Below are 8,297 nucleotides of genomic sequence, written 5' to 3'. Positions count from 1 at the left end.
TAGAAACCTTTGTGTTATTTACAGAATTATGTATTTTTGGATTATGAGGCCTGCATGCCGGAAATGACCGTTCAATATTCAACAACCATTCAGAGTTGTCAGTAACAACTCTGAATGGAAAGAATGTTGAGAAATTATATGTGAATAGAGAATGAAAAGCTAAGATTTATTGCAAGGGTGGACTCATTTTTTTTTTAATGTATCTTCAGGTATCCAGCAACAGCAATCACTAGTTACCTGCTTGGTTTGCTGGTTTGTTTATAAGCACAATTACACATTACTTGGTGAAAGAATGCGATATGGGCCAGGGAAGAACACATTCAATTGGGATGCAGACTGGGATCAGAGAACCGATCCAGGATTTGTTTTGTGAGTGATAGGTTGTTTTTCAACATTTTCCCAGATTTCCCAGGGAATAGTTCATGGATCTTGATGAAAAAAAAAATCGGGCATATTTAGTGAACTGATAAGAGTGTGTGCAATTTGGTGCAGCTTGGTTTTAAGACGATTAGACTCTGGGCAGAGGAATGCGCTGTACTGTTTTTTCTAAGCAAGGACCTGGAAAAAATGTAAATGACCAAACAAGTTGAACACATCACAGTGAAAAGAATGCGTCCATATCCCTGCATCCCAATCTTCATTTAAATAGAAATATTTAGGTGAGCAATTGGCAGGTCGCACATTCTGACTTCACTGTTGAATTACAACTTTTGCTGTCTGGGAAGTCACTCTTTATATTTTATAATAGTTAATGTATGGTCAGAATTGTTTATATCCTGAACATAGGGGTCTTAATATTGTATGTGCAGCACAGGGTGGCAGTGGCCATGTGAGTGTGCGGTTCAGTTCCCCAGCCTACAGGCACTCCGCACTGCGAACACACAGCGGCTCAGCTGGACTGCTCTCAAGTTTTGAGGTTGTGGTCCAACACCCGGTTGAAAGCCTTGTAGACTTTGACAAATGGACCTCGACCATCTCCTACCAAATCACTCAGTGTGTGAGAGGACTGCTTGGAAATTCTGAGAGTGTGGGTACGAAACTTACAAGGCTCAGGGAATTACCAACCCCAGAGTGAAAGCGCAAAAGCACCCAGAGAGAAGCTCCTAATGCAGTTGGAAGCGTGGTGGGTTTGTTTTTGACTGCAAAGTGCCAGTGGTGCAGCATCTGGTTCAAATCCTGTAATCCTCTAGTGTTTTGAAAATACTAGCTTGGCAGTGATATCCTAATGCTTTATTTACTTCTTCCAATGCTTCGAAACCCTGAGTGGAATACATGGGCAGCAGAAGCAGTGGCAGCCATGCTGGGTTTCCAGATGGCGTTGATGGCCTACATGTGTACTCAAAGGACACAAGATGAGGGGGTGGATGCTCCTGGTCTGGGGTTTGAGGGTTAGTACTGGTAAGTGGTTTTTTTTGGTATTAGCAAACCTGAACACTGATGGGCCACCCCTAGAGACACAGGCGTTGTTAGGCCTGGGCGTCTGAGGCTACAGGCCCCAAATGTTTTATGGATAGTCACAGATCAAGAGACAGAGAGAAGGAGGGAGCACACAGGATACTTGTCAGATTTGGCATCTGGTGGAAGCTAATTCTTGGGTATGAATGGAAGAGGCTTTTCAAAAAGAAAAGGGAAGAAGACAATGATGCACAAGAGGAGGTGGAGGAAGAGTGTTCTCCTGTTGCCGTGGCAGCTGATGAGTCAGGACGTGAGAGAGGTTGGCGAAGAAGAAGAGGGCTCTGTGGCAGGCTAGTCGGGCTCTGTGATGTTCTTGGCACAGGGCATTGATGAGGTTAGATGACATTTTAGAAGACACATGATATTGGAGCCCAGAATCCACTGATTACACTGCGGTAAATCATAAATGTGCTGATTTATGATTAACTTTTGCTGCATTTCGTTTGCTGCCATCCACTAGTCTTGGAATAGTGCATATGGAATAATGTACACCTATGGGATCTGATCATGCATCAATGGTCAGATTATTCCTGATACAAAGCTACAATGCATGTCTGGACAGAGATCATTTAAAAAATCGCCAACATAGCCTTATGTTAATTTTCTCTGAAATACTGGATGACAAGATTTCTGGGCTGGGCTACACCAATGTTTTAATATTCCCAACACCTCTGTCTGGAGAGATGAGGTGTGAAAATAAAATCAAATTAGCTAAAAAAAACAACGAGGCATCCGCTGAAAGGCAGCCACATCTAAAGCAACTGGCAAACAGACAAAGCGATTCCCACTGGTCCTCCTGAGAGGAAGGGCCAGACCTTCTCTCTCCATGTGGTCACAACACAAACAAGCCAGACCCAAGGACTTCAAAGCAGCCACACAAATGCCACACACAGGGTCTGTCTGAGACATCTCCGGTCATGTGACTCCACACCAGGTGCACTCCGACTAGGTCGCTGGCAAAGCAGCGTGGTCGCTGCCCCTGTCACTTTTGACCGGCAGCCAATCAGGGGCTCTCCGTCCTTTGAGGGGGCCGTTTCGGGGGCTCAGGCCACCTCCCAGATTGGCCGAGCACCTGCTGCTCTCCAATATGCCCACCCGCTACCCACAGCGTCACAACAGGCCTCTCATTCACACTCCCTCAAGCACCCCTCCCTGTCTATTTCCCCCTGCCAGGTGGGACCAAACACATGCCTGCTGTCTAACAAACACCAAGACGTGCCAGCGTTGCTCAGTTAGCTGCGAGGAGTCCAGAGAGACGTCAAACTATCACAAAGACTTGTGCCGGAGCCAAACAGTTCAGGGAGGAGCCACAGAGCTGATGTGCAGAACAAATCCCCAAAAACTTTAAAACACAACAGCACAAAACCTGCTGACAGACAAGCAGCAGACACACACACACACACACACACACACACACACACACACACACACACACACACACACACACACACACACACACACACACACACACACACACACACACACACACACACACACACACACACACACACACACACTATGAGATGTGAAAAGAGCTCATGGGACCAAGGCTCGGTTCTAATGAAGCAGACCCCCGTGCTCCCCCTTCTCCCCCTCTTTCCTGCATGGTCCTCCTCACACACTGGCTGCTTTCACACCAAGAGGACAACCTCTGCGACTCATCTTCTTATTTTTTATTCTTTTTTAACAGTTGTGACAGAAAATGGCTACAGAAAACATTTCATGCAGACTTTTTTTTTTGTTTGGATGTGGTGAACTGGAGCTCCCAGAGTGAATCCACACCCCTTCAGTAGAAGACACGTATATGCGCGTCCTCATTTAAACCAATAGCATTTCTACCGTTTAAAGAATCTCCTCAAAGAGGAGAAGAATCTGGACATTCTGCCGGGTTTTTTGGACATGTGGCTTTCCATAGAGGCGGCGATTCTTTTCTCAACCTCTGGTTCTTTTCGATAAATGGAAAGCAGCAGCGTTTCTGGACAGTCCCACATCTTACACAGGTCCTTGAACACGGCCTTGTGGAGGACATTGATTATATCTGGGGACATGTCTAAGTCAATGTCTTGGACTTCTGGCCATGTTTTTTCAAACAGGTATTGAGTGAGGTGTATTGATTCGTCACACAAGTTCACTTTGGACTTTGCATACACTCGAGTGACGAACTGGTCGATGACGAGATTGACATACATCTTTTTGCGGGGCTCTGCCCGTTCCGTTGCACTGTTGATCTCTGAGACCGGAGATCCTACGATGGGCTCAATCTCCATTAAAGCGGAGGTCACCCTCTTGGTGTAGTCACCGGCCTGTTTTGAGAACCACCAGTTCATCAATGGCAGGAAATTGATCACTCTCTCCTTTATGTCCGCGTACATCTTTTTGTGGGACTTAGGAACAGACACTTTCGTCACTTCAGCTGGACTCGCCACTAAAATGTCAGTTGTGACGTGCCTATAGAGGACATCGGTAAGGGCGGTGGCGTTTGCAGGTGAAACTCTGTCCTTGGTCTCTGTCAGAAGCAGAGACTCCACACTATCCATCAGAGACTTGACTGACTCACTGCTCGGTACTTGGGTCTCCTCACTGAACTTCTTCCTGACTTGTGTCCCCATCTTGAGCATCGATGCTGTGGCCAAAAACTTTGCAAAAAGCTTCTTGATCCTCTTCCCCACTCCTTTCCAAAACTTATTGTTGCTCTTTGAGGATTTGGAGCCTCTACTCGAATCAGATGATCTGACGCTCTCCTCTTCACTAATTATCTGATAGATTTCATCTGCAGCAGCTTTAAACTCCAGAGAAGATTCAGATATCAGCCCACTCAGGTCAGATTCGGACATTTCGTCCACAAAGGGCTCGATGATGTCGCTCACCTCCTTCCCGATGATTTCCTGGACGGCCTCACTTGTCCTACAGTCACTGCTGCGGACTGATGATTCTGAGGATGTTCGTCTGTCAGAGCGAGAACTGCATGATGAAGAGTCAGTGCGTGAAGAGGTTGGTTTCCCCCTAGGGAACTCGTTTATCAGCTCAAATGTCTTTTGACTGCGTAGTTTCGGCTTGAACGAGCCCTCGATGTCGCCGGCAGATTTCTTCAACACTTTGCAAACACAATTGACCATTTTCTCAAGTTTGTTGGCTGTGGTCTGGTGACACTGTGGCAGTCTGGTGGAGCATCCGCTGGTGGAGCATCCGCTGGTGGAGCGCTCAGACTGGGGAATTGACCCTCTCTGTCATCTCCTCTGCAACCAACTCAGTGAGTTGATCCAAACTCACGAACTTTTAAGCTGCCGGTGCTAAACTCTGACGGAGAGCGTCTCCCAGACTGGACTGGACACTCTCCGCAGTAAAGGGAAAGTCGTTGTGTCCATGTGCTGTGATCAGGTCTGAGGACACAGACAAAGTCATGTTCAGAAAAAGTTCTGCCAACAGAAACCTTGTGACGTTGTCTGGTGTTTCTGATTTTAACAGTTCCCACTGGTCCGCAGTCAACTTGGTATAAAGATCCTCAATCTGCATGCGAATAGTTTCCACTGTCATGCTGGGAAGCTCCAATGCATTAGATGTATCCATGGTGAATGTCTGTATTGCAGTCTCCTCCATATCTGGGTTTAGGTCTATTTGATCCGTTTCTTTCCACTTAGCGCTGCTGACCAAGGTAGTACAAAACGCCCTTGATATGGAACATGAAGGGTATCTTCTTCCAACCATAAGTCATATAGACATCAAAGACATGATAAAGAACCAAAGACAATTTTAAAGATCTCAAATAATGTTGAAGATCAAAGCCACAAAAAGATTGTGACTCTAATAGAAAGCCCGGCCTCTTGTTCAAAGACATTGTTATTTTAAGGGCGTTTTCAGTCATGAATTGCGGAGGATGTCTTCTTCTCTGTTTGGTTTATTGGCGGGTAGCAACCAACGTCAAGGTGCATTACCGCCTTCCACTGTGTGTTGAACCCCCCCGCACAAAATATTTTATAGAAGAGTCAGTGGAGCATGTAATGCTTCACTTTAATAAGTGTGTTCGAGAACGAGAAAAGCTCAAGAGGAAAAGTGCAAAGCAGAGAGGAAGAACTAAGCTTGGAAATAGTAGTTACCTTTGGAATAGGGAGTATGTTCCATTAGCTGAGGGAGACAGGATTGGACAAACTGATTTAACATGAGCTAGATAACTCTGATATACACTCCAACACAAGAGGTTGTCACCCGCCACTCAACTGAACGAAGGAGAAGCTATCAAATATCAAGGGTAATAAGAGATACGCTACCGAATGGGGAAGAAGAGGAAGTAGGATATTGACACACACAGTAGAGGGCGGTAATGCACCTTGACGTTGGTTGTCACCTGCCAATAAACCGAATAAAGAAGGAGAAGAAGACTTGGGACTGGACTTTCTCTGACGATAGTCTTTCACACGTGAAGAACGCAGCAGGAGGTCCTGGGCTCAAACTCTTAAATTCAAGGAAGCACAACAACGAGAAACAGAAAGTAAATCTGGAGAGTTGTGTTTCATGCTGTACTTTTCTTAAAATAAAATTAAAAACAGATCAGAGATCAGGAAGTGTGTGTGTTGTTGTGATGGACACATGTTTGAGTAGAGTAGATAAGCTGCTGTTAAAACAAACCCACATTTCTTCATGAGTACTGGCAGAAGGTCTGTGGATGGAAAGCTACTGTTGGTCCAGTGTGTGGAGTTGTTGCAGGGAGTTGGTGTGCGTGTCCGCCTCACTCTTCGTTGTTGTGGTTGTTGTGTATGTGAAAGTTCAGTGTTCAGGCTCCACGTCAAAACACTCTCAGTTTGTATCTGCACTCTGAAATCAAGGTTCAGGAATTTAAAGGAAATAGCTACAGTGTTTCCCCTAGGTTTACAGCTTTTAAAGGAATAATGATGTTCATGTGTTTCTTTTAATGACAGCAGTCAATATAGCATCTGAACAATTTTTGAACTGTACATTGAACTAAACATGAACGGAATTATCCACTAAGTGTGCAGCTTTTGTATAGCTTAAAGCAGCAATCCAAATTGTGAAAAGTATTACCCTGTTCATGGTTGAGAAGTCCCTCTCACAGTTTACACTGCTGACCGGGACCGTCAGGGCAATGGAAGCTAGCAGGCTCATAGTTGGGTATAGGACACCAAGCTCCTCATATTTTGAGGACAGATCAGACAGTATGGCCAGCTGTGTCTTGTTCTGAAAAGGTTCAAAATGATATCAGTAACACAGTATAGTGTTCATGATAATGTCATGTGAAAATGTCACATTTTTAAGTAACCTTGAGTGGACCAGCGACCACTTGCTCCTTGAAAGAGGCCCATTCTTCAAGGACTGTGCCAAAATCGACACGGGAACAAAACTTCTCTGCCAGTATCCTCAGTTTTGTGTGTGCAGTGTCGTCAGGGAGTGTAGCTGCTTGAGGACCGAGTATCCCAAATGCAGCCACGACTCCAACCTCGCAGAAACGTCTCTCGAGATGGGCAATGAGGCCATCCAAATATGGATCCATCACCTGATCAAACACATGAAAAATGTCAGTAAACTATTAGTATAAATAAAACTTTGCAACAACTAAATTGAAGTTACATCTGTAAAGTCAGCCAAAAGCCACATAATCATACCCGTGATTGAAATCTTTGCCAGTACTGCTGTCTGTCTCCTGCATCATCCCCTCTTCTCCCTCTCTCCTGTTCAGCAGAGATGCAGAATGCCCCCAGTCCTGAAGGGTCATCCAAATTTTGGGTCAACTTACTCACGTTTGAGCCAGGTTGATGACCACCAGAATCTTTTATGCCCTTTATTAAAGGCATGAAATTGTACCACTTACCGAACATTGTCCCTTTAAGGCCAGGGTGACAGGGACCTGGGAAAATAAGCATATTGACTCATATGAAAAGATTAATTGTGGTACCCTATGTTTGTGCAAAATAAACATGAAGATAAAACATAGCAGTTGAGCTGAGTTATTTAAGTTACCTGCTCTTTGATTGCCAGGAACATGACATCCTCCTTTTGGAAGAGCTTAGAGAGGCGTGCCAGGTGAGGGAGCACATCAGCTTGCAGGTGAAGGGCGGCACTGAAGCGATAGGTGGCAAGGAATGAATACAGTCCCTTAGCAGTAGGACATTTGCGGGTCTCTACTTCCTCTGCCAAGGCACCCAGTACAGCAGTTATATTTCTGAGGAGGTTTTTCACTGCTTCATGTTGGGAGAGCCATCGTGTGTCCTTTACTTGCTAGTCAATGACAGAAAAAACAGCTGGTTTCAAAAATATATATAAATGCAAGTAAAGTATTCACATATGTCAATTTATTTGAGGCATAACTTATTTACCTTCACTTTCAGCTCACACACACCGAGAACCTCTGCAGCGGCTTTCAGAGAAGCAGAGCGGTTTGCACTGTTTCTGAAGTACAGGTGCAGTTGTTCCAAGTGGTCTCTGAATGTAGCCATGTAAGGCACCTCTTCAGATGCATCCTTACAGGCTAGAGCTAGCCTATGTGCAGCACAGTGGACACTTAGGAGCCATGGCCATTCCACTGATAGCTGTTTTGCAACTCCATTATGTCTTCCTATTGAATACATTTGTTTATTAATTTAACGAGAAACTAAATTTATATTTAAAACAGTTTAATTATGTACAAAAAACAAGGTATGGCACCTGTCATTACAGCAGCACCATCAGTTCCAAGGCCAAATATTAAGTGTGTGGGGATGCCCTTCGTGTGAATAATATTCTTTAGTGCTGCCACAATTGAATCTGCTTTCCCGTCAGTCAGGCAAATCAGATCCAGGAATTGGCAGAAGACCTTCCCCTCGTTGTCCAAGTATCTAATAATGTCCATATGA

At 44.9% G+C, this 8,297-nt stretch overlaps 1 long non-coding RNA gene across 1 annotated transcript; it reads right to left on the bottom strand.

Annotated features, from left to right (window-relative positions):
• Window positions 1–6,602: 6,602 nt before the first annotated feature.
• Window positions 6,603–7,211, bottom strand: LOC118122961. The gene is made up of 3 exons (XR_004698539.2): window positions 7,071–7,211; window positions 6,728–6,961; window positions 6,603–6,645 (listed from the first exon to the last, which is right to left on the bottom strand). It is a non-coding gene; the product is annotated as an uncharacterized LOC118122961 (long non-coding RNA).
• Between the last annotated feature and the right edge of the window lie 1,086 nt (window positions 7,212–8,297).

Source organism: Hippoglossus stenolepis, chromosome 16, assembly GCF_022539355.2.
Source record: "Hippoglossus stenolepis isolate QCI-W04-F060 chromosome 16, HSTE1.2, whole genome shotgun sequence".
NCBI classification, from domain to species: domain Eukaryota; kingdom Metazoa; phylum Chordata; class Actinopteri; order Pleuronectiformes; family Pleuronectidae; genus Hippoglossus; species Hippoglossus stenolepis.
This window is presented reverse-complemented; position numbering and strand designations above follow the sequence as displayed.